Genomic DNA, 26,992 nt, shown 5'->3' with positions numbered 1-26,992 from the left:
TCAGTGACCAAGATTGAATTCAGTCCAGCTGGTGAGGTCTGAGCAACTGAAGCATTGCTACCTGCTGTTTATATTCCAATCCTCTGGGATAAGACTCAAGTCTGTACAGGCAGAGAGCTTGTATGGACAATGAGTTTTATGCACACTAAAATCCCTTTGCTCCTTCAGCATAAGGAGAGAGAGAAACCTCACAGAAAAATTGTGAGTTGAATGGTTGTTGAGCAGTTGATGCTTGTGACTGTGTTTCATCTCAGTAATTCTGAAATATTAAATTTCTCAACTAGCTCTGGTAAAGAAATTATTTCTAGGCGGAGGAGAAGAAAGTTGCAAGGGAAAAGGATTTTCAACTCCTCTCTAGATTTACTTACTAGTGCAAGAATAATGTTAAAAGTAAGTTAAAATAATTGAGGTTTAGTAAAGTAACAAAAGAATAAGTTAAGGTGTAGCAGGGCTGCTCAGCTCAGCAAATAGACCATCCTGTGGCGTGAGTTTGAACAGTGGCTAAAGTGACTGAGGCAGAGAACTACATGGATAGCACATCTAGCGAGTTGGTCAGAACATAGTTAGGGTTAATCAGGGAGATAGGGAATGATGGCTACCAGGCAGCCCAAGAGAAACAGGCACGTGGTGCAGAGGTCCCATTGACAAGCTGATTTCTGTTCTGGATATCAGTCATGACAATAGATGCTTGAAATAATGCAGCAAGAACCAGGCCCATGGCATCACGGGTGGCCCAACTGTGCAGGGTAGAAGAAAGAAGAGTGGAAAAGCATTATTAATAGGAGACTCATTATGTTGCCGTAAAGACAAATGTTTCTGCAATGGAGAGTGTGACTCCAGAATGGTTTGTTGCATCTTGGCTCTCGGGTTAGGAATGTCACAGAACAGCTACAGGACATTCCTCAGGTAAGGACGGGAAGCCAGAGGTTGTGGCCCACGTTGGTACTAAAAGCATAGTAGAAAAGCAGATGTAGCCCTGTAATTATAAGAGTGGCACAGGGCTCAATGGTTAGCTCTGCTGCCTCACAGTGCCAGGGACCCAGCTGGGTTCCACTCGCAGGTGGCTGTCTGTGTGGAGTCTGAATATTCTCCCTGTGTATGCGTGCGTTTGCTTTGGGTACTCCCGTTTCCTCCCGCAGGCCAAAGATGTGCAGGCTAGTTGGATTGGCCACAGGAAATGCAGAGTTAAAGGAATAGGGTGCAAGGATGGGACGCTCTTTGGACGGTGGTGTGTACTCGATGGGCCAAATAACCTGCTTCAAACTGTAGGAATTTTATGATGAAATTTAGGGAGCTAGGTAGAAGGCTCACAAACTGGACTTCAATTGTAGTAATCTCTAGATGACTCCCAGTGTCATTTGTGAGTGAGTACAGAATTAGAAAGAAAGGGCAGATTAATACTTGGCTGAAAAGATGGCACAGGAGGCCCTCTTGTGGTGGAGAGTTTGTGCCCCTACACCTGGAGACTACAACCTCAAGTCCCATCTGTTCCAGAGGTGTGCAACAAAATCTCTGAGCAGGTTGGTTAGAACAACAGGTTAGATTACTGGGGACTCTGAGACTGTCTCTGGGGAAGATGGCACCTGCATATGCCAGATGGGTTGACCTGAAATGAGCTGGGACTGAGTTCCTGTGTGTGTTTTGCTGGTGCCTTTGGGAGGGCTGTAAACAAACTTGGCAGGAATTTGGGAATTGAGTGAGACTATTAGAAAATGATGGAGTGTGCTCAAAATGCTGGGAAAGGCAGATAGCATGAAAATAGAGAACCAAAAGCTCACAGGTGATATTGGGGTAAAAGAGAAAGTGTTGATGACTAAATCAGAATTACACTGCATGTCTATGAATGCATGGAGTATAGTTAATAAGATTGGGGAGTTACGGGTTCAGATTGTCTTCTGTGTTTATGATGTTGGGATGATAACAGAGAGAAAGCTCCAGAGGGTTCAGGCTAGGTGTTCAATATTCCCTTTTACTCATTAGTCACTAACAGTGCCCATTAACAACTAGTCACCCTCCCAGCCTGATCGTTAGTAACTCCTTTGTCTGTCCAACTGCCTTCCTCTCTCTTTGGGCACAAGGTCCACAGGGGTCAATGTTGGGACCCTAGCTCTTCCTGAGATAGTTATATATGATCTAAATCTTGTGCAGGGGACAATCTTAAAGTTTGTGGATGATACAAAACTTGGAAAAGCGTAAACTGTGAAAGGACAGAGCGAACATCAAGATTACACTGCCATGCTGATGGAGTGTGTGAAACAAATGTAAGCAATTGGAATGAGCTGTGTGAGCACCATAGTCAACATGGGCTAGGCTGGTCTGAAGGGCCTGTTTCAATGCTGAATTGTTTTATGACTCTATGACAGGTTTCAGATGAAGTTCAATGTGAGAAATGGGGAGTGATGCATTTTGGTACAAAGAACATGACAAAACCATGTGAAATAAGGGGTCCTGTTGTAAAGGGTCTTGCAGAAGAAGAGACCAGGGTTATTAGTACATCAACAATTCAAGGTGTCAGGACAATTGAATGTTGTTAATAAAACATTTTAGGCTTAAACAGAGACAGAGATTACAAGAGCAGGGATATTATAATGATCTTATACATGACACAGCTTAGACCTTTGATGAAGCATTGTGTATGATTCCAAGTGCCTCACTCTAGGAAGGATATGAATGCAGTGAGGAGAGTATGGAAAGGCTGTTAAGATCAGTCTCAGGGATGAGACATTGCAATTATAAGGTTGCAGGGAGAGGTTGGAACTGTTTTCCATGGAGAGGAAATGTCTGGAAGGTGATTTAATATTTCAAACACATGAGGCTTCAGTACATAGTGGGGAAAATAATAAACCACATTATAAGTTGTGGAGCTGATGTGACAGCAAACAAACTGATTTCAGTGTGTGCTGTTTGCAAAAGCACAGCAGACTGATTTGTCAGGCTCGCCCACACCATTTTGTATATTCCAGCATATGGAGTCCTTAAAGTTCTATACACTTAAAGGCAAGGTACACAAGCAACACACTCGACCTTTACAAAAGAAAGTTTAATAAATGGCAAAGGCTTCTATGTTGCTCCAAACCTTCTTATAAATTGGCAGCATTTTCATTTGTCTCATGATATAGAGCTTGTCGTTCATCCTGCTTCTTTCTTTATGTTTCACATCTTCATTCACCTTGGTGATCTGACCGGAGATATCCACTAAAGATTTCAACATTTCTGAGATATTTTCAAGTTTGGATTGCTCAGCCTTTTTCTCTTGACTTCCATTTCTCCCCCCATAGCGCAGAACAACAATTTTAGCCCCACTCATTCAGAAGAAAACGCAATGGTTGCATTCTTCTTTTATATTCATTCATGCAAATGTTTCTTGCAAAGTCTGCTGCAGTTTCTTTGGTGTTGCTGATGCTTCACTGAGTCCATGGTTTGTGTCTTATGTGAGGTCACAGCATACTGGCATGTTTGCAATGACTGATACAGCAGTGCCTCTAATGTAGAACAGCCATGACATTCAGGGAGATTGACTATATTTGAATTCTAGCACTAATCCTGTACATGATTTTGGTGAACTGTTCTATGTTGATAGTTTTGCATTCATTGGTTCATCAATACTTCCCATGTTTCTGGGTACATTTTCTTTCAGAATTCACAGGGTTAATATATTGGCACTTGCTGTTTAGCCAATGGTGAATAGTCACCAGTTTTCTGCCTGAGGTTCTAGTGATTGTTTCAACTATAGCGTATATAAGTAGGTTTCATGCATTTCATACTTTCATCCATTACTTTGTAGCTTTCTGACACTTGAAGCCTTCAGTTTGTCTAGCAATGTCTTTTCTGGAAGGCTTCCATGGGGTGGATACGACCACCAACTCAACAATCCTTTTTGCGAACATCCCATCTGAATATCACAGAATGAGCCCCTTCTCTTCGTAACTGCTCTCCAAGTGGTCTATAAATTCTGTAGGCTTTTGTCTACTTGAGAGAGTTGTGAGAGCATGGAATGCGTTGCCAGCAGCAGTTGTGGAAGCAAGGTCGTTGGGCTCATTTAAGAGACTGCTGGACATGCATATGGTCACAGAAATTTGAGGGTGCATACATGAGGATCAATGGTCGGCACAACATTGTGGGCTGAAGGGCCTGTTCTGTGCTGTACTGTTCTATGTTCTATGTTCTATGTTCTATGAATTCCACTCACTGAATACGGAAGTTTAAAGTGGCCTTGAATTGGTTTTCTGGCGCGCTCCATGTTTTCGGGGATTTTTAATTCTTTAGCTGTGAATTCTGATGTGTTAACTGTGTGTAGAAATCCATTCCCAATTGTTAAGCAAATATTAATGGCTGGCTTTTCTGCATCAGGCGCCCTGAATCTGTTTGGACTACAATGTTCACTATGTCACATTAATTGTTTAATAGTCACTGTTCTGACTGTGGCACTGCAGCATTGCATATACACATCACATGCAATCCTTAACTCTTAAAGGAAGTGATGAAGCAGTAGTGTCCCTACCCCTTGACCAGAGAGGCCTGGGGTCAAGTCCCACTTGCTCCAGAGAGGTACAACAATATTTCTGAACAGGTTGATTAGGAGATAGGTTAAATTTTAAAAAAAAGGAAACGTAAACACACAACAGGCAGAGCAGCATCCTTGAGGGGAGAAAGGGACAGAAGAATGGGAAGGGTAAGTAAGGGTCTTTGAGGGAGTTTAAGGGGATGATGATGGTGAGGAAAGATTCAGGGGCAAGAGGGATGAGGACGGTGAAGAGTGGTGAGTGTTTGCAAAATGGACAGGTGAGGAGAGTGAGGGAAATATGGACCGTGGATGTTCTGTGGTGTGAGGACAGTGAGGGAGAGAGGTGTATGAAGACAGTGAGATGGCATGGACAATGATAGTGTACAAGGGGGTGAGGGAGAATGTGTATGGAGGGTGGGTTTGATGTAGCAATGTGAAGAGAATGAGGAGGGTGAGGGCATATTGGAAGGGTGAAGAGGTTATGAAGACAGTGTAGAGGGTGTGTGGAGGGTTGGTGGACAAAAGGATAATGAGGGAGGTGAGGGTAGTGTGGAGATGATGGGGTTGGGGATGGTGAAGGGAGTGAGGACAGTGAGGAGGGTGAGGGAGGTGTGAAGATGAGGGGCTGGGGTTGGCGTAGGGAATGAGGACAGTGAGGGAGTTGTGAAGGTGAGGGGATGAGGTTGGTGGAGGGAGTGAGGACAGTGAGGAGGGTGAGGGAGGTGTGAAGGTGAGGGGCTGGAGATGGTGGAGGTGGTTACGAGGGTGAGAGAGGTGTGAAGGTGTGGGGTTGGGGATTGTGGAGGGAGTGAGGACAGTGAGGAGGGTGAGGGAGGTGTGAAGGTGAAAAGCTGGGGTTGGTGGAGGCGGTGAGGAGGTTGAGGAAGGTGTGAAGGTGAGGGGCTGGGGATGGTGGAGGCGGTGAGGAGGGTGAGGGAGGTGAAAGACGAGGGGCTGGTGTTGGTGGAGGGGGTGAGGAGGGTGAGGGAGATGCGAAGGTGAGGAGCTGGGGATGGTGGAGGAGGTGAGGTAGACGGAGTGGCTATGGGAGTGAGCAGTCCCTCAGCAGGATGCCTTATCCCCCAGTGTCATGGAGCTGTGAGCTGTGCTGAACCAGTGACCTGGTCCTAATGACCCGTGACCTTGCAGAAGGCAGTCTCTGATCTCATGGCACAGTCAGGTCTGTATTGCCTGTAGCAGCCAAGGTCACTGTAACTTCATCTTTATGTTTCTGGAACCTTCAAGGTTGCTACAGGTAACGCCAGCCACATGTTGGGTTTCTCTTGCGTACTCCTACACAACAGAGGGCACTGAAGTGAGATGTACTCCAAAGATTGACTAAGCTTTTTATATAAAACCTAAACAGAAATGCTGGAAAACTCAACAGGTCACAAGTGTCTGTGGAAAGAGAAACAGAGCTAATGTTTTGAGCCCAATATGACTCTTTGGAATGTTTATTTCAGAGCTACAGCATCTGCAGTAGCTTAATTACAGCATTTTTTGTGCATAATCCTGTCCTGTCAGAAATAGCAACAGCAGTGAGTTTTAGGATTACAGATTTTCCACCGTCTAAGGAGTCAGCATTGTGTTTGTGTGAGCCCTTATTGAAATTTGAAGCTGTCCAGGGACAGGAGAGCAGCTCCATTACTTCAGAAAGCAGCTTTTCTGGGACCAACTCCAAAATATCACTTTTACTGAAGTCCAGGGAGCTTCCCTTAGCTCTTTCCCTCCTCTAACCAAAATGAAATCTGGCTGCCTCTCCACTGCCAAATAATTACCAACCTACGGCATTTGTTTATTCCCAAGTCCATATATTTTCATTTTTATGAATTATCTTTCATTCAGTACCTTCTGGAAATGTGCCCAAACAAAATCTTTTGAAATTCTCCTGATCACCATATTAACAACTTCCTCATGCAAGAGATTCAATGACCAGTCAGATTTGACCCACCTTTCACAAATCCATGCTGACCCAATGTCTAAATCATATTTGTTGAGGTACTGAGTCAGTGTGTCCCTGAGGGTAGTTTCCAGTGATTGTCTTATTATTTGTGTTAAACCGACAAGTCTGTATTTTACCTACTTCTGTTTTCTAAAGAAAATGAGGTGGCATTTTCAATTCTTTCATTCAAAAGTAACATTTCTGTGTCTAGAGAGCTTTGAAAAGTTCTGGCTGACAAATCAGCGATTCCTTTTCCTATTTCTTACAGTATTTTGTGGTTTCAAACCATCAGCTTCTGGAGTGTTAAATTCCACTGTGTTTTTCACCGTTTTTCCTTATTTCAAATCCATTAAGTTCCTCTCTCTCAAAAGACTCATGTTCAGAAAGAATCTGAGGCTTCACCTGCCAAAAGAATATTGTGAATATCGAAAATATTGTTGTGACTACGATTGTCTTTTACTTGCATCTTATCTCCCAGCTCCCAAAGAATTACTACAGGATCAACAAACCCAATGGAAATTTTTACCAACTAGACGATAAGCAATGTAATCTAATGCCAGCATTTTTGATTTTTAACAATCTTATAATTGCTAACGTCCTTCCTCCCCTTTTTCTTTCCTCCTGCTTTGCGTGTCTGAATGTGTTTGAGCAGCAATTTGCCAGGGTTGAAGGTGTTATTAATAATCTTACCTTTGATTATATCTTAAATAATTTTTGCTGTGGGTTCATTTCTAGAATTGAAACTCAGATAAGCAGCATTTGGAGAGTGGCCTACTTCAATAAACAATGATACAAAAAGGGGCATTGTTACATTACCGTTTGTACCAGGCATCCGAATCAGCAATCCTAATTTAAATTTGCCTCTTCCCTCTATTGTCTGTGACATTAAAAAGCAGTTTTCCTAAATCACACTCAGGCCTGTTGCTTCCTACACATAAAGAGGATGATGGAAGTATCGTCCATTGTGACCAGAAGCTCAGACTGTGCAGCTGTGCTGCTGGCCTTTCCTACTTTCAGTATTGCAGCCTTGTCCCAAGAAAATTACTTTAACCCCCAATTATTCCTGCGCCTGACAATCTATAAAAATGAAACGTGTTTTCTTTTGCTTTAATATCTCATATTGTCTTCCTTTCTGTTCACTACACCCAGATGCATAAGATGGATCAATAGGTTGGTTCATGGAACATAGAACAATACAGTGCAGAACAGGCCCTTCGGATCTCGATGTTGCGCCGACCTGTGAACTAATCTAAGCCCCTCCCCCTACACTATCCCATCATTATCCATATGCTTATCCAAGGACAGTCACATTCCAGAGACTTAAGCACATAGTGTAGCTTACCTTTTCGGTGCAGTGCTGAGGGAGTGCAGCACTGTCAGATGGTCAGTACTGAGGGAGCTCTGCAATTTTAGAGGGTCAGTGCTGAGGGAGTGCAGCACCATCAGGGGGTCAGTACTGAGGGAAAGCCATACTGTTAGAGGGTCAGTACTGAGGGAGTTCTGCACCGTCAGAGGGTCAGTACTGAGGGAATGCCACACTGTTAGAGGGTTTGTGCTAAGGGAGTGCTGCACTGTCAGAGGGTCAGTACTGAGGGAAAGTCATACTGTTAGAGGGTCAGTACTGAGGGAGTGCTGCACTGTCAGAGGGTCAGTACTGAGGGAATGCCATACAGTTAGGGGGTCTGTGCTGAGAGAGTGCCACACTATCAGAGGTATATTTTTTCAAATTAACTGTTAAATTGTGATCCCATCTGACCGTTCTGGAAAAACAGAATTACATGTTACTGTTCATTGAGACATGCTGATGATACACATTGGCAAGAAGTGTCATAACTAACTCAAAATGGTAACTCTGTTTCTCTCTCTACAGATGCTGCCAGACCTGCTGAATTTCTGCAGCATTCTGTGTTTGTTTCAGATCTTCAGCATCCGCAGAATTTTCTTTTCCTTTTATCAATATATCAGCCCTCAGCAATGAAGGCTGGGTACACTCCCACTCTCCATCACCAATGTAATTCTATTTAAGCTATAACTTTCCTCTTGTCAGCAATTGATGATTATTCAGTTTTTTGCCACATTTGCTTTTTCAAGCAAAAATTACATCAAGGCCCTTTGCTGTCTGCGCACCAACTTCCTTCAACAATCCAGGGTTGGTTTCTTTGTTACAACTATCAACTTGCACAAATCTGCAATTGTCTATTCCAGGATCATGGAATCCCTGCAATGTGGAAGCCAGCTATTCAATACATTGAGTCTACGCTGACTGTCTGAAGAACATCCCACCCAAACCAACCCCTACCCCATAAGTCTGCATTTCCCAAGGCTAACCTACACATCCCTGAACACTATGGGCAATTTAGAATGGCCAATCCACCTAACCTGAACTTCTTCAGATAGTGAGTGGAAACCAGAGCACCTGGAGGAAACCGAGGCAGGCACAGGGAGAATGTGCAAACTCCACCCGGACAGTTGCCCGAGGCTGGAATCAAACCCGGGTCACTGGCGCTGTGAGGCAGTAGTGTTAACCACCGAGCCACAGTGCCACATATAGAAATGTTGTGAGGAGATCACCTTGACCTTGATCTGAGGTCAGTGAAATAATAACAAACATTGAACTGGATTTGAGGTATTGTGACTCCACTCGGATTCTAGAGAAATGTAAATGAGAGTTGGTGCCAGAAGACCTTGAAAGAAATTAGATTCATTTGAAAGTTTTTTCATTGCTGTCCAGTCGGGAGTTGATCTTGAGGGTAGGCAGATAAATGGAAAGGAGCATCATTCTGTGTACAGGAGTGATAGAGGTAGGCATAGCTAGGGCTCTGTAGGTTCAAAGCCAGAAGGGCAAATTACTGGGACCCTTTCAGGTGGGCCTTTGCTTCTAATGTGTTTTGATTATTTTAATCTGGTTTTAATCGTACATTTTCTGCATTTGTTTAATCTCAACCATGGCAATACTGATTGTTCTGGAAATCCATGTGACGTGTTAGAGCTGGCACACTGCGCTTTATAACAAACTCTCTGTACTCTGGGCTCTTAAACTGCGGCATGTGCCCAGGATTAGAACAAGCATAGCAGTTTAAACCCATAGCTTCCACGGTGCAAAACACCAGGTCTGGTGGTGCAGCCTGGGGTAAGGGTCAGCCCAGCAAACGGGCAGGAGAAACACGGTATGTAGGACTCAATGCTGCTTCTCTCTCTTTCCTGATTCTTCCACTTGACTTTTCTCTTAGCCTTGTTTGGTCATCTTCACGAATAGTGAAATAATGAGCTGTACAAAATATGTCTGAATGATCTCAGGCTTTAGAGAAGGGTCTATGTTTGTTTGTGTACTTATGAATGTCAGCCATTAGGTCTCTTTTTACCACTGATTCTGTTAGTGACCCTGTGAGTATATATTTACGTTTATATCTATGGTCTGTAGATGTGTATGCCTAAGAGCTAATGTAACTGATTATCCTCTTACTTATTCCATTCTCAAGCTCAAAGAAGGAAATAAAGGGTTTGAGACCCATTTCACTTAGTCTCTGTTCTCTTTAGGGTATGGCCTGGGATTCTGAGGTGTGTGGAGAGAGATAGAATGTTGTAATTATTTTTGAAAAGAGGCGTAAATTGTCCTCCCAGCTCACTCACTGACCTCGGACAAGTGACCAACTATTTTGAGGGTAGCCCAGGCTGAGCTGGAAGAGTCAGACAACACTAAATATTAAATCATCTAATGGTTATATCATTGAAGGAGGCCATTGTATCTGCCAAGATCATACTGGCTCTCAGCAAGAATAAATCAATTATTCCCACTCCCTCACCTTTTCCCTTGCTTTGGAAGTCTAGATTGGCTCCATCTCCACTACACACTCAGGGACTGCATACCTGAACCTATGCACACATTGCATAAAAGATATTTCGCGATGTTACTTTTTTCCAAGTACTTTAAATCCATATCCTCCTTCTTTCTCTTGAACAAAAACAAAGTTGCTGGAAAAGCTCAGCAGGTCTGGTAGCATCTATGAAGGGAAAAACAGAGTTAAAGTTTTGGGTACTCAAAACCTTCCTTCCTTGTCTTCCTTCTGCTAAAAGCCATATTTTCTATTGACCTTCTCTGTCTAGCACACCCATGATATTAAAAATGTCTGTCAAATCTGCTATCCTTGAAGAATTAGCCAAGCTTGTTTCTATGTAACTGAGGTCTCTTTGTAACCTTTGTCATAAAAACTTCTGAACCCTATCTCCATCTCCTTCTGAAAATGTGAGGCCGAGAATTAGAACTAACTCTCCAAGTGAGGTCATACCAGATCATAAATATTTATTATAATGTCGTTGCTCTTGCAATCTGTGCCCTTATTAATAAACCCAGTGTGCCGAATGCCTTTTTAACAAGTTTCTCAACATTCCTGGTCACCTTCAACAATTTATGTGCATATATTCCAGGACTCTCTGTCTACTTGCCCTTTCAGCATTGCACCCTTTAGTTTAGACTGTCCTTCCAAACAAAATGAGTCACTTCATACCTTTTTCTGCATTAAATGTTTGCTCATTCCAAAGCATGCAGAATCATAGAACCAACAGCACAGAAGTAGATCTTGCTGCCAGATATACCTGCACTTTCTGAATAAACTGATCACTCATTCTAATCTCACTTATTAGTATCTGGTCCATAGACTTGCAGGTTGCAACACTTCAGCTGCAGTTTCAGGTTCCTTTTAAATAAACTATGGGCTTCCACCTCAACAACCAAAACTGGGCAGCAAGTTCCAGGCACTCATTACCCTCTGAGTAAAAACGTTAGTTCTCATGTCCTTAATAACCCTTCAAATTATCATTTTGCATCCCTAGATAATTGACCGCTCTGCTCGGGATAACAGGTGTCCCTGTCCACACTATCCAAGCCCTTTTTTATTTTGTAATTGTTGTAATTTATTTTTTATAATTTTCTAATTCTGTAATTTTCAAGCTCTGGTGACATTCTTGTAAATCTTTTCCGTAGTCAATCTGCAGCAATTATATCTATCCTGTATTGTGGTGACTAAAACTGTGCACAAAAACTCAGCTGTAGCTAACCAGTGTCTTACATTCGAGCTTTGGGATTCAATGCCTCACCTCATGAAGAAAACCATCCCATACGCCTTCTTAGATAACACGGTATAGAGATGAATGAACACAGCAGGCTAAGCAGCATCGGAAGTGCAGGAAGGCTGATGTTTCGGGCCATGACCTTCTTACCACTTTACCTACCTGTCCCATCACCTTTAGGAATCTATCAGTGCCCAGTCCAAGGTCTCTCACTTCCTTTACCTCTCTCAATACCCTCCTGTTTTAAGGTGTATCCCTTTGGTTTATTTGCTGTCCCCAGATATGTAACATTGCACTTCACCAGATTGAATTTAATTTGCTACTTTTCCACTTGCTCAACCAATTGATTGATATAATCCTGAAGATGAAAGATGCCCTCTTCATTATCTGTGACCTGGCCAATTTTTTGTGTGATCTTCAAATTTCCCATTCATACTTCTGAAATTTGAGTCTAATTCAGTAATGCACAAAACCAGGAGCAAGGGACCTAACACAAAACCCTGTAAACCCCCCCGGAAACCACTTTCTATTTACAAAAGACATCTGTCAATCCTTTGATGCCATCCTCTGAGCCAACTTTGATTCAGTTTCTTCCAATTCACTGCACCCCATGGGTTTTAATTTTCTTGACCAGTTTGCCATATAGGAGTTTGTAAAATGCCTTACTAAATCTATATAGACAACATCCCCAACATTACACTCATCAATCCTCATTGTTATTTGCCAGAAATACTCTATTAAATTAATAAGGCGTGACCTTCCCCGAACAAACCATACTGACTATCCCTGATGAATCTATGCCTTTCCAAGTTACAGTTAATGCTCTCTGTCAATATTAATTCCACTAATTTGCCACTACTGAAGTTAGGCTGATGGAACTCTAATTATTTAGTTTAAATCTTGCACCCTTTTTGAACAATGTTACAATGTTTATAGACCTGCAGCCCTCTTTTACATGGCATATATCTAGTGAAAATTAGAAGATTATCCACAGAGCACTTGTTATTTCCTCCCTGGCTTCCACTCTGGAGACTAATCTACTGTCAATGAGATCAGTTGCTCCAATGCTTCCCTTTTCAATATGCTTAACTTATCCAAAATGTCATACTGATCAACTCAACAAGAGGATTTTCACACCCTTCTTCATCATGAAGACAGAGGGAAAATACTCATTAAGAACTTGCCCACATCATCTACATCTATATACACGTTGTCATGAGTTTTTCTGATTGGCTGAACCCTCTCCTTTGTTATTCTCAATGTACTGATTAACTATCTTTGGATTCTCCTTAATCTTACGGTGTCACAATTTTATGTTCTCCTCTTTTCTTTCCTGATTTGCTTTTTCATTCCACACTTGTGCTTTCTATATTCCTTTAAGCTTCCTAAAGCATTAGTTTTAATGAAATTGTCATAAACCATATATTTTCACTTTATCTTTCACTGGTATGCTTCTGTATAACCAGGGGCTCTAGTTTTACCAGTAGAACCGTTTATTCTCTGTGGGGACATGGCTGCACTGTGCCAGTAGAATCCCTTGCTTTCTAAAACATTCCGATGAATTTGCCACTGATGTTCCTTTAAGTGGCAAGTGCACTTTCACCAGGTCATCTTCTAGCTTTAAAAAGTTTGTCTCCCCCAGTTTAGAAGTTTAACCTTGTTCCATTGTTGTCCCATTTAAGAATGATGCCAAACTATATTACAATAGCTATCCCACTAAAAATAGTCACCTGCTGCTGCTGCATCCAACTATCTAACATAATTTATAACTCCAGAATTGCATCTCCTTCTCAGTGGGTTTGTTATCTGTTGGCTAAAATGGCTCTTTTGAATTTTGTTCAAGAATTTGTGCCCTCTCTGCCTTTCAAACTGTTTATGTTCAGCTGATATTTAGGTAATTAAAGTTACCACTCATTACTGCCTTTTGACATGGCAAGCGGAAATTTGCCCACATTGCTTATGGCCTCTTGAAACCTATCACTCTTCTCAATGCAGCTTACGATACTTCTAAGTTTTGTGTCATCTGCAAATTTTGAAACTGTGCCTTGTTTACCAAGTCCAGTTCATTAGGACACATCGTCAAAAGTAATCGCCCTAGTTCAGACCCCTGAGATGCTGCTTGGCCTGCTGTGTTCATCCAGCTACACACTTTGTTATCATCCCACTATGTACCTGCTTCCAGTCCAACAAACAACAACCAATACCTCGTCTGTCTTGTTCCTCAAACAGCATTGTATCTGTATTGCTGCTCTTCCTGTTATTCTATAGGCTTCAATTTTTGTGGTAAGTTTATCACATGACACTTTAGTAAATGCCTTTTTGAAGTCTATGTATATCACATCAACTGCATCAGCATCATCAATCCTCACCGTTACTTCATTAAAACTCAAACAAGTTGATAAACACTAACTGTCATTAACAAATCCACGCTGGCTTCCCAATTGAATGCGCACTCGTTGAAGTGAATGTTAATTTTATCCTGGATAACACTTTCCAAAATTTGTTCCTAATGCCAAAATTAAACTGACAGGCTGTAGATTTAGGATTTATTATTTGAACAAGGCTGAAACATTTGCAATTTGACAACACCATGGCACCATTCACCTATCGATGGGAGAATGGGAGACCATGCCCAACGTTTCCACAATTTGGATTCTTACTTCTGTAGAGATTCTGGTTTGCGATCAGTAATCTGCTGATTTTTAGGTGGCTTGAATCACCCCCAGATCCCTGGTTCTGACACTGGACTTAATTTAGGAATGTGAAGTGAAGAAGGCAGTAGAAAAATGTTTCAGGGCAAAAGAACCTCTGTGTTCATTAACAGCAAAGGTGAATAAATCATAAGAAATAAAAGAAAAGTAATAAACAGGGAAACAAAACAAAGATGAACGAAAATATATGAGTTAAAAAGGCAAATTCAAAACAGTGAAACTGACACTACAAGTTATTAACTTAACACAGGCTAATTACTATTCGAAACTAAACACTAGGTTCAAACACAGACATTTTAATCAGACTTCCTGACCTGGGGTCCTCCGAGCTGTCACTAACCCATCTTCCCCTCCCTGCTGGCTCAGTTGGATACTTTGGGTCTCGAGGAATTTGGCTTACCACTGGGGACAAACACGATTTTGAAATATAGCTGGCTGTTCCCACTTGCTGTAGCCGCTGCTTCACTGAAGGCTCCGAACAATGTTCAGACTGGTTTAAGAACCTGTGTTTTCTTACTCTGTTTCAGAGACAGTAGGAACTGCAGATGCCAGAGAATCTGAGATAACGCTTCTTCAGACTCCCTTTCTGAGGAAGGATCTAGGCCCAAAACGTCAGCCTTCCTGCTCCTCTGATGCTGCTTGGCCTGCTGTGTTCATCCAGATGTACACCTTTTCTTACTCTGTGGTGGTTTTGTGAGCCAGTTTTTACCTCAGGAAGTGTCTAAGGCCTTGCCAGTCACGTCAGTGGTTTTCAGAGATCGTTCGGCGTCAGATCTGCTGGTCATGGTCGGTTGCCTTTGGTTTTCCCCTAGTATGGAACAATGTTAAGTCGGTAGGTTTCAGGGAGATAGCTGTGTAGATAGTTCTCAGAGAGAGTAGCTGTCTGGGATCCCTCTTCTATTGGTAGCTACGGCGGTGGTTCTCTCTCTCTCCCAATCAGTGCCAGCAGTTATACAGACTGTATCAGAGATAATGGGAACTGCAGATGCTGGAGAATCCGAGATAGTACAGTGTGCAGCTGGATGAACACAGGAGGCCAAGCAGCATCTGAGAGCAGAAAAGCTGACGTTTTGGGTTCGGCCCGAAACGTCAGCTTTTGTGGTCCTAAGGTGCTGCTTGGCTTGCTGTGTTCATCCAGCTCCACACTTTGTTATCTCAGTTATACAGACTGTTCTCCATTATCATCCCACAAACTTATCTTATCCATTGTGTTTCTGTTGTCCCCTTTGTGCTGAATTGGCTTCCTGATAGTTTAGAGTCAGCGTAAGTGTGTTTTGATTAAGTGGAATGTCCAGTATTTCTGTAAATTATTATTAATTGGAGTTGAGTGCCTTGGCACCTCTGAAGAGTCCAAGATGTCTGAAGTTGTTGCCTTAGGTCTGGTTCATTGTTCCTTCAGGGCAAAAGCATGGATAGAATTTCTAACTGAACCATGGTCCCAGACAGCTATCCCTGTGATTGTGTATTCCAGAGCATAGCCCTGCTGCCTTTCTTTTTGTTTTAAAAGTTCTGTTAAAAATCCAGGGCTTTAGGTCCAATATTCTAAATGACCGGGATTTTTGCTCTCTCCTACACTTCCCTCACATCTTCCAATGTATCTTAACTGGTACCATTGACTTATGACTTTATGTGAAGCCTGCCGAGTGTCCCACTTGAGCAGCTTGGGCCCACCTTGTGTATGACCGATATCCTCTTTTGCTATGACTTTAGCATCATCTGCTTCCTCATAGTGTCACAATAAATAGAATTGGGAGTAAGCCATTCAGTCCATTGGTCCTCTCCACTACTCTATAAGATCATGGCTGATCCAATTATGGCCTTAACAACATTTTTCTGAGTGACGCCCACCCCCCACCCCCCACCAACTCTGAAATAACTTTTCAAACAGAAATCTAACTGAGCTGAAATATATTCAAAGTTTCTGCCTCCAATATTTACAAAGGCCAACAACCTTCTAGGAGAAAAAAAGTGTTTTTTTCAGTAAGAGACAACTGATTTGCAAGTTGTGCCTCCTCGTTCTAGATTTCTCAATGAAAAGTAACATGCTGTTTTCACTTACCACATCCTCCTCAGAATCTGACATATTTCAAAAATATCATTTTTTAAAATTCTAATGAGTATCAAAAGGTCCAATCTGCTGAACATTTCGTCATAAGACAAGATCTTTAGCCCATGAATGGTTCCAGTAGACCTTCTCTGAGCTGTTTCCAGTACTTGTGGTTCTCTCCTTTAGTAAGGAGACCAGAAGTGTGGGTCAGAAAGAAAATGTCAGGAGGATAAATAGCATCAGAAAAGGGTTATAAATAGACTAAATCACGAGGCACAAAACAAGATGATGTGAATCAATGTGAGCTTGTCCACTTTAGCAGGAAGAATAGTAAAGCAGGATATTATATGAAGAGAGGTTGAAGAATGTTATGATACCATAAAATCTGGAAATCCTTGAACACAAAACCAAATAGCCAGTGTGCAGGTTCAACAAGTAATTAGGAATGTAAATGGAATGCTCGTGTGTGTTGGTGGAAGAGTGGAATATGAAAGTCTTGAAGTTTTACTCCAGCTCTACAGCACATTTGTTAGACCACAATTAGGATATTATGTTACACTTCTGGTCTCCTTACTAAAGGAGAGAACCACAAGTACTGGAAACAGCTCAGAGAAGGTCTACTGGAACCACTCATGGGCTAAAGATCTTATCTTATGAGGAAAAGTTCAGCAGATTGGACCTTTTGATACTCATTAGAATTTTAAAAAATGATATTTTTGAAATATGTCAGATTCTGAAGAGGATTGATGTGGTAAGTGAAAACAGCATGTTTCTTTTCATTGAGACATCTAGAACAAGGAGGCACAACTTGCAAATCAGTTGTCTCTTACTGAAAAAAAACACTGTGTTCTTTTTCTCCTGGATAATGTCAGGAGGATAAATGCTCCCAGTTTTGTACTATCAGCAAAATGTGGCTACAGTACAGTCAGTTCCTTCATCTAAATAACCAATCTAAATCACAAAGCATTAGGGTCTAGGACTGACCTTTGTGCTACTCTACTCACTCCAATTTGCCAACCTGAAAATGATCCTAAAATTAAACTTAAAAGCCAAAAAAACTGTGGATACTGTAAATCAGGAACAAAAACAAAGTTGCTGGAGAAGCTCAACAGGTCTGGCAGCATCTGTGAAGGAGAAACAGGGTTAACGTTTCAGGCCTGAGGATCCTTCCTCAGAAGGAAGGTTCTGAGGAAGTCACTAGACCCAAAATGTTAAATCTGTTTTTTCCTTCACAGATGCTGCCAGATCTGCTGAGCTTCTCCAGCAATTTTATTTTTGTTTCCAAAACTGAAATTGCTGGAGAAACTCAGCACAGTCTGGCAACATCTTTGGAGAGGGAAACAGGTCGACATTTTGAAAGCAGTGGCCCTTTTTGGAACTAGAAGCTGCTCGGAAAGGCAGGTGTATATGCTGAAGGTTCAGGATGGGGGATGGGAGTGAGGAGTGTGCAGACTCATCGAGTTGGAGCCCAGGAGATAAAATGATAGTTAGGCAGAGAAACTAACTTCTTCAATGACCACAATTCTACAGTCTACTGGGGCAAAGAATTCCAAAGATCCACTACCCTCTAAGTGAGGAATTTACTGCTCATTTCAGTCCTAACTGGCTTACCCCTTGTGCTGAGATTGGATTCCCTGGTCCTAGATCCTACAACCATGGGAAAATCGACTCTGCAACTTCTTTGCCTACCACTTTGTTAGCTTCTATGAGATCACCTCTCCTTTTTCTAGACTCTAGGGATTGCAGGCCCAGTTTCCTCACTCTGTCCTCATTGGATAGTACCACCATCTCAGGAGTCAGCCTGGTGGACTTTTGCTATACTCCCTCTGTAGTGAGTATATCTTTCCTTAAGCAAGGGAATCAGAACTACACACAATATTCCAGGTCTGGTTTACCTAGTGTCCTAGATACATGAAACAAGATTTCTTTGGTTGCGTACTCAAATTGTCTTGTGGTTAAATCTAACTACAATTTATTTCCCAAAACTGCTTGATGTACCTGCAGGCTTGCTTTCACTGATTTACGAACAAAGAACAAACACCAATAAAATCTAGGCCAGCAGTCAGTTGCTTTTGATACTTGCTTTGTTAGTCGGTTAAAATTGGTGGTTGCCTTTCCATTACATGTGCTGAATTCTTCTTCAGGAGACAGGTCACCTGTCACTGCACATCTTGCACTTCTGACATTAGATTAAATTAGATTAGATTAGATTACCTACAGTGTGGAAAGAGGCCCTTCGGCCCAACAAGTCCACACCGCCCCTTGAGGCATCCCACCCAGACCCATTCCCCTATAACCTACACACCCCTGAACACTACGGGAAATTTAGCATGGCCAATCCACCCAGCCTGCACATCTTTGGACTGTGGGAGGAAACTGGAGCACCCGGAGGAAACCCACACAGGTACGGAGAGAATGTGCAAACTCCAAACAGACAGTCACCCGAGGCTGGAATTAAATCTGGGTCCCCGGCGCTGTGAGGCTGCAGTGCTGCCCCAAAGAGACAGAGATCTCTTAGACACAGATCTTGATCAATGCTCGGGAACAAAACCAGAAGTGCTGGCAAAGCTCAGCAAGTCTGGCAGCATCTGTGAAGAAAATCAGAGTTAACGTTTCAGGTCCAGTGACCCTTTCTCAGAACTCTCTTCACAGATGCTGCCAGACCTGCTGAACTTTTCCAGCAACTTTTGGTTTTGTTCCTGATTTACAGCATCTACAGTTCTTTCAGTTTTTATCCCTGGGACATCAGTTCAAATCTCAACACAGATACTACTTAAAGCTAATTTCACGGTCAATTTCAGGTAATTTAGAAGAAATATAATTTAAAGACCACAAGCTGCTTCTACACAAGCCTCTGGATTACCAGCCCCTGATGTTCCCATGATAACACCATCTCCCCTGACTCATACTGGAAACTGGTCTATGATTTCAAGATAATAAAATGTGAGGCTGGATGAACACAGCAGGCCAAGCAGCATCTCAGGAGCACAAAAGCTGACGTTTCGGGCCCGAAACGTCAGCTTTTGTGCTCCTGAGATGCTGCTTGGCCTGCTGTGTTCATCCAGCCTCACATTTTATTATCTTGGAATCTCCAGCATCTGCAGTTCCCATTATCACTGGTCTATGATTTAATTGGTAGAGGTGGTAGGAACGTCTGATGCTGGAGAATCTGAGATAGCACGGTGTAGAGCTGGATGAACACAGCAGGCCAAGCAGCATCAGAGGAGCAGGAAAGCTGACGTTTCGGTTCGAGACTCCAGGGTCTCAAATCAAAACGTCAGCTTTCCTGCTCTTCTGATGTTGCTTGGCCAGCTGTGTTCATACAGCTCTACGCTGTGTTATCTATAATTTAATTATGTCTTTTTTTAGTTCAGATTGTGAGGGCTGCTTTGAGTTATATTGAGCCAGTGCTCAGCCCACTCTTTCACACACACATATTCCAGCAAGGGTCACCCAAAAGAGTCTGTCTTCTCAGCCAGCTGCCCACCTCTACCTCCATGTCACCCATACAGAAACCATTCTGGGATCAGCTGTCACTGTAAAGCATCTTTCTTTCAACAAAGAACAGTGAGCGATGAATCTCTTAATTATCCCAGGCTTATGAACAGCTTGCTGCAGTGATGGCTTATTTGTTGCTGTGCAAGAGCAGCAAGATTCTAGATCCCACAATCGTAGGAAATATGTTTATTGTGACCTGTTTGTCTGCAACAAACCTTCTGCTCAGCTTTGGCTTGACCAGATATGGAGCTTCTCTGTGACCATGTTATTCTTCTTCTTTTACACGTTTCTTCACTATCACCTACCTGCTGCTAGGTATGTCCTTATTGCAGGTGATTGGGCTGGGTGCTAACTCAGAATAACTCTCTTTCTGTCTTGCGCACAAGCTTTTTGGAGGGCATCAGACCTGTCAATCGTAAGGAGCTACCTCTTAGATCAATGCTTCTATGATTGAGGACATAACATTGCCAAGAGCACACAAGGAATGGGAGTATAACAACTGAAAGAAATTCAAATGATGAAGAGGCAGAGATCAAGGTGGACAAACATCACATTTTGAAAGTATGGTATGGGTGTAGATGGACTAATAGGAGTGGGAAGTAAAAAAAGAATGACCAAGTCTCAGTACAAGTTCTAAGTGCAGTTTTAACTGTATTATTTTAAGAAATACTAAATTAATAGGACACAGTGATGGGTAGAAATGCTGGCCATGCCAATAACACCCATGTCTCATGGAAAAGTAAAAACAGAGGTGAACTGTTTAGTTTCACAAGGCTGATGCCCTTAGTTATCAAAAGATGCTGTGGATGATTTCATGAAAGCACAGAAGGTGGATGGAGAATTAATGGCAATCATCTTTTGCTTTGAATTATTGATAAACAATATTGCATAATTTCCTCTGGGATGGGGTTGCAGAAGAAATATGATCAATTTGAAATAGAGGTAGATCAGCGAGTTACAGAGAAATGTCTTTTTGTGATAGTTGGCTGACACGTTTTGATGCTAGGAATGGTCAAAGTAGTCACTACTGCATCTGTGAAATTAACGATGGTGAACCATGGTGAGACAGAAGGGCTGGATGATTCGATTTGGATTGTTCTGGTAAAGAAGTGGGACATATAGCAGGTGCTAAATGGCCTTTCCTTGTGCTGCTGTAACCTGTGGTTCAATGATGGAGCATCACTTTGCGTGATTACCTGCTCATGTGGGTGGATGCAACCCACTGATCGCACCATATCTCCCTGATGATTCTTGTGGCCTCACAATGCAATGCATCACAAATCCATTTTTGAAGCAGCTCTCGATTATTGAGCAGAGGCTTCAAGCACCACTTTAAAGGCAACATGCTTTTCTCCAACAGCCTCCTTCCATATGCAATTACCATCACAGGACCATGTGGCTGCCTGGGTGATGCCTAACAGGCTCCATGTCCAGGCTGTTAACCATTTCAACAACATGACTGTCAAAGAAGAAATTGATTGCACTATCTGTTGTTATGCTGATTTTCGAGGGATGGGTGATCACTTCTGAAACTAAGAGATCACTGGGGCCTCTCCCTTAGGACACTTGTTTGTCTTTTATCGTGGATTGGTGCCATGCTATGAATTGGGTTCAAGATACACTGGTCAAGGAGAAGGCCAGTCAAAAACTATTTTCAGACTTAGATGCCACGTAACCTTGTTTATCAAACATTAATACTAAATGTTCATTTATGTGGTAATTATAGTTATACTAGGCTCTGATCTTATAGGTACATCAGGTAAGGATTAATTTATCTTCTTCAAAGGTTCATGTCAATATGTTCCAGTGTGTCTTCTCACCTAGACTGTTAAAGTCTGGTAATGTTCTGCTATGAGTTCTTGGTCTGCTCACTCAGCGCTATTTATACACAGTAATGTGCAGCTCTGTGACATCATCATAAAGTTGCTCCAAGGCCCTGAAACTTGTTTATGACAGTTGGTGATGCAGTATTTCTGAGAATGTACCATACAGCTGGTGGTTTTACGTGAGAATCAGGAAGCCTGAATCTGAAAAATGAATACCATTTTATGGGCTGTATTTACACCCAGTGCATATTTCCTGAAGGTCTTCTGATTTCCTTGGCCACTCCTTGACATAGAAACTCATTGCAGTTTATCAATGTTGTAGAGTTGTGAGATGCACAGAACTCCCACTGCTTCTAATCAATGTGTGAGGAATTAAAAAATGCATCAATTATTGGAAATCTTAATTGGATACAGCCTGGAGCAGCTTAGCATCACACCATGAATGAAAATTATTCTCTTGAGTCATTTTGGTGCTAGACAAAGCTGTACATGTGATGCCTTTCTGTCTCCTGCGCACCTATTACAGATTCTTGACTAACAAGAGGGTCAAAGTGTATGGGGTAAGCCGGAAGAACAGGGAGGGAAGCGATTTTCAGACCCCAATCAGATCAGACATGATCATATTGAATGATGGAACAGGCTCAATAGGCTGAATGGGCTTCTCCTGCTTCTATTTCCAAACTGGAATGGAATGGGGAATATGAAATGGGAAGCCAATAAGGATGTATATTTACTGGTAGCACTTATTGTTTTGGCCAAGTGTCCCACATTATCCCTTGCTGAATGGTTCTCCAGAAGCCAGCACATGTAATATCAGGGCAGCTTTTATTGTAGTTTAGGGTTTTCCCAGAATCTGGCAGGTGTGACGGGTTCTAAAAACCTTGTAAAGCTTTGTGCCCAATGTCAGTACTGGCTGATATGAGATAGGCTTTGTGTATATCAACATTGCCAGATTTCGGAATCTAATGAGCTCACTGCGATAGTTTTCAATGTAGTCCTGCTACCTGTGATAGCATCAAGGTCAGGGTTAGGATCAAAGTCAGGGTTAGGGTTAAGGTCAGGGTTAGGGCTAGGCCAGGGTCAACATCAGGGTTATGGTTAGGGTTAGGCTCAGGATTACTGTTCGGGTTAGGATCAGAGTTACGGCTAGGGTTGGGGCGTGGGCTAGTGTTAGGGGTAGGGTCAGTGTCAGGTTCAGTTTTAAGGTTAGGTTTAGGTTTATGGTTAGGATTTCAGTTAGGATTAGGTTTACGGTTTAGTGAGGTTTAGGGTTAGGGTTAGGGCAAGTGTTCAGATTAGGGTTAGGGTTAGGGTTAGGTTTAGGGTTGGTTTAGGCTAAGGGTGAGGGTTAGAGTTATGCTTAGATTTATGGTTAATTTTTGGGTTAGGGTTAGATTTCGGTCTAGGGTTAGGGTTGGATTTAGGGTTAGGTTCAGGATTAGGTTTAGGGTCAGGATTAAGGTTAGAGTTCACTTTCGGCTGAATCGCAGCACATTCCGTGGCTGCAAGTTCGTGGTAGGGTCAGCCTTAAGGGTAGGGTTAGTAGCATTCAGGAACTGTTTCTGCCTCCACCATAGTAACCTGAGCTCACATTTAAAACACTGGATCAGCTGCTTGAGCTACTACTGAGGAAGTTTTATTTATTGCCTTCTGGAGAGCCTCTCAACTGCAAGAAAATTTTGGATAATGACTAGAAGGTCATCTACATGCATTGTCACCTCTTCCTCCATGGGTCATGTGGCCACATATTCAGGGTAAATACCAACTTTTCTCCTTCAGTTATTCAATGTTCCTGACCTCAATGGGAATCTGAGAGGACATTGGGATATTATTACTTTTGATTGCACCAGGTCAACACCAAGGAGCAAATCAATAGCATCCACTAGCTGGATGAGATTGATCTGCACAATCTTCCATCCCAACACAAGGTCAAACTCCAGATTCACCCAGATTTGCATGTGCACCTCCCCACCCCCCTTCCATCCCCCAGTGCCTTGGCATGTATTGTACTCTCTGTTGGTAGGGCCAGGCCTTTTTCCTGTTGTAGAATTTGTGTGGTCTCAGTATCCATCAGAAATGCTACAGGTTTACTCATTTCACCCTGGGAACAGTGGCCAGCCTGCTTTTCAATACAAAAACTCTCAAGAATTTACTTAACCTCATCTGCACATTCCAGGCTCCCTTATCAGGAAGCCACTGCTGCAGTCAGAGACATATCCAGGTATGTTATGCTCACTTTACAAGGTGTATGTGCCTGTGGTAGGTAAATTCCACTGGTTTTTACTATACCTTTCAGCAGTTGGCCTAAACATGCCCTACCTTTCAGTCATTGAAACAGGTAGACTTCTTCGTCTGCCCTTTCCTCCCAGTGTCACACTTTCTGTCATGCCAAGAGCTCCCCGTCTCCATGGATGCTCAGTTTTCAATCACTCTCCCACACTGATACTTTCCCAATAATAGAGGGTGATGAGGGGAAGGTTTTTTCTAGAGCTTTTCTAGGGCTGGTGAATCAGTTGCTAATCCTCAGCCAGTGTCACAGCCTACCTATTTCAGCCAGTCTCTCTTCCTTGAGGTGCATTATGATTGGAAGCTTTTAAAGTCCTCAAGGAAAATTGTCTCACACAAATTTTCTTAAATTTCTTCTGTTTTACGTTCCCATACCCACTGGCCTAAAGAAAGTTGCCTAAGCTTTTTGAATTCCAGGTATGTCTGGTGAGAAAATTCAACTTTATAGTAGAAGCGTTATTCATAACTTGGACATGATAATACAAAAACAGATTCACCCTCACGAATGTAAAACCTGGAAATTTTTTTAAAAAGCATCAAGACATTGCATATTCCTGTGTAAGGCATTACTAAGAGGAAATTAATGTAGTTTTCTTGTGTTTTATTTTATGTGTGTCATGTTTACGTTGTTATGAAATGCACTTGGAAGGACATCTCATTTCTGAAAATGGAAACTGGAAAGTCAGACTACATGGACAGTTATGGATTTAATTACACAATTCTTGGGGGGAGAAAAGAAGGGTCCAAGAAAACTGTTATTTGAGAATTAGTGGATAAGCAAATAGCTTATAACAGGTCTCAGCCAAAAGTTTAAAAATAAGTAAGACTGCTTTTATGGCCTTAAAGGCTTGACAAACTGGAAGAGAAATCCTACAATCTGTGGTGCCAAAACCTAGCAATTGGTCACCCCTCAGCTCCCCACGCTCCAGAGAAAAATGTCCCAAATTGCTCACCTTTCCTTTTAACTTAAACCCCTCAGTCTTGGTATAATCCTTGTCAATCTTTTCTGCACCCTTTTCAACTTCTACTCTCTCCCACGCTGAGTAACATCATCCTTTCAGTATCTCCTCAGTAACTTCCCTTCAGGAGTTCTAGTAAGGTCACCTGATAGTCTTCTCAACTCTCTGGGGCACAGGCCCAAGCTTTCTAACATTTTCTCCCAAGATCCTGGACAGGTCCCATTGGATTACATTGCCAAAAGTGGAATTTGTTTATTCGAGAAAGGAGGGAAACAGAAAGACAGGAACCAACAGATTTGGTCAGCCTACTATCTCTCATAGGGAACTCACTGGCATCTATCACCAAAGGAGTTATAGTGGAATCCATTGAAAATTTCACTGCATCAGGGAGAGTCAACATAGTTTTGTGAAAGAAAAATTGTACTTGACTAACTTAATTCAAGTTCTTCAAGAAAGCAGCAATACATTCTTTCTTTTGTTATGAATCATGTTTTGGTCCAATGATTATTCAGATGATGAACATAAATTTATGTTAACCATACCAACCCCATCGACCAAAGCATCAAATAAAAGAAAAATATTGCGGATGCTGGAAGCCTAAAATAAAAGTAGGAGGTACTGGAGAATTATAGCTGGTACGTGAAGGCCATTTGGCTATTCAATAAGATCATGGCTGATCATTCAATTCAGCCCTCTGTCCCTGCTTTTTCCGCAAACCTTTTGATCCATTTAGCCCTTGAAAGAATTCAATGTTTTGGCCTCAATTGCTTTCTGTGGCAGAGAATTCCACAGGTTCACCACTCTTTTGGTGAAGTAATTTCTCTTCATCTCAGTTCCGAATGGCCCACCCGACTATATCCTTAGACTCATCCTGGAAGTCCAGCAGGTCTGGCAGCACCTGTGGAGAGTGAAAAAAAGTCAATGGTTCGAGTCCAGTATGACTCTTCCTTGGAACTCCCGCACTTTCTGTTTTCAGGCCGTAGCATCAGATGGTCTGAATAATCAAATATGGATGAAGAAATCTGGACAGTATGCAATGAGCACAGGAGTCAAATAGAAATGGCACTGCTGATGCAAAAAAAAAGCTACAGCAATGGCTACAAGCATCAACACAAAAGGGTTCACTTCTCTTTCTGGCTTAACTGCTGACAATAATTAAAAGATGATCTGTTCCTCCCTAAAGTTAGTTAAGTCTCTATTGCTGCCAGCAATCACCCAATTTCCTGAAACAAGTGGTGATTTTAAATCAGAGGGAGATAGATTTTATTCCAGAAGCTTATCGAGGCTTATTGGGCAAAGAAGGAAAGAAAGGAGTTGGGGGACTGAATTACTAGATTTACTGGAATAGTGCAGTGTACTCAAGGGTAAAATGGATTCTTCCTGTTTCCATGTTCCAACACAAGGCTCTCAATCTTCTTCCAAATCTAAACTGTTTGGTCAGCATAGACCCTAAACTCCAATGCAGTTGTAAGTTCTACCTTCTCTTCATAACCTTGAATTATTATTCGTGTATCTTTAACTATGCCTCCTACGATAAGATTTGTAGAGTATTGTTCCTGGTCCTGGTTGCAGTTTTATTTGTGAGGAATATGAACGAACATGAGCACTCAGGGGTAGTTTTGTGATTCTCACTTCCCTTTGATGATGCCTCACAAAATTACCCAATAAAAACAAACTACATGTAAGCACTTCGCTTTCAAAATTGAGCTAACCACTTGATTCTCCTTTTCACAGTCCCATCACTTTGGACCGATCACCCTCAAAACTTAGAGCATCTTTTTCAAATCTAGAAATGATTAAACTTTTTTTGAGGTGGCCTAATTATTCAGTTCGTAGGTTGCTCACTCAGATTGATGCTGATTTGAATTTTCACCTCACAATCCTGAAATGTTCCCTCTACCAAGCCTCCTTTGTCGCAACCTTCTAAACCAATAACCCCCATGAGCTAGAATGGCAAAACATTGCCTGCAGCTCCTTTCCAACTCTCAAACCAATCTTGAAGTTTAAATTCTTCACAATTTATTCAGTCTCCCAGGTTCAAATTACTACCCCCCTTTCTGTGGTGCAGCTGCATTATATGGACTGCAGCAGTTCAAGAAGGCAGCTCACCACCACCTTCTCAAGGGCAACTAGGGGTGGGCAATAAGCATTG

The 26,992-nt window shown here is 42.1% G+C and overlaps 1 protein-coding gene across 5 annotated transcripts in view; it reads left to right on the top strand.

The window, feature by feature from the left end:
- Positions 1-26,992, top strand: part of LOC125467066 (ATP-sensitive inward rectifier potassium channel 1) — a 100,395-nt gene that overhangs the window by 35,901 nt on the left and 37,502 nt on the right. The window contains exon 1 of one of the 5 annotated variants that reach the window (XM_048562444.2): positions 9,521-9,613. The exons of the other annotated variants lie outside the window; for them this stretch is intronic. The gene's annotated coding sequence lies outside the window, so the exon portion shown is untranslated. Of the gene's footprint in view, positions 1-9,520; positions 9,614-26,992 lie in introns of those variants that run through there. 5 annotated transcript variants of the gene reach the window in all.

This window comes from Stegostoma tigrinum, chromosome 32 (genome assembly GCF_030684315.1).
Source record: "Stegostoma tigrinum isolate sSteTig4 chromosome 32, sSteTig4.hap1, whole genome shotgun sequence".
In the NCBI taxonomy this organism is placed as follows: domain Eukaryota; kingdom Metazoa; phylum Chordata; class Chondrichthyes; order Orectolobiformes; family Stegostomatidae; genus Stegostoma; species Stegostoma tigrinum.
The sequence above is the reverse complement of the archived record's forward strand: the minus strand, read 5'-3'. Positions and strand labels throughout refer to the sequence as shown.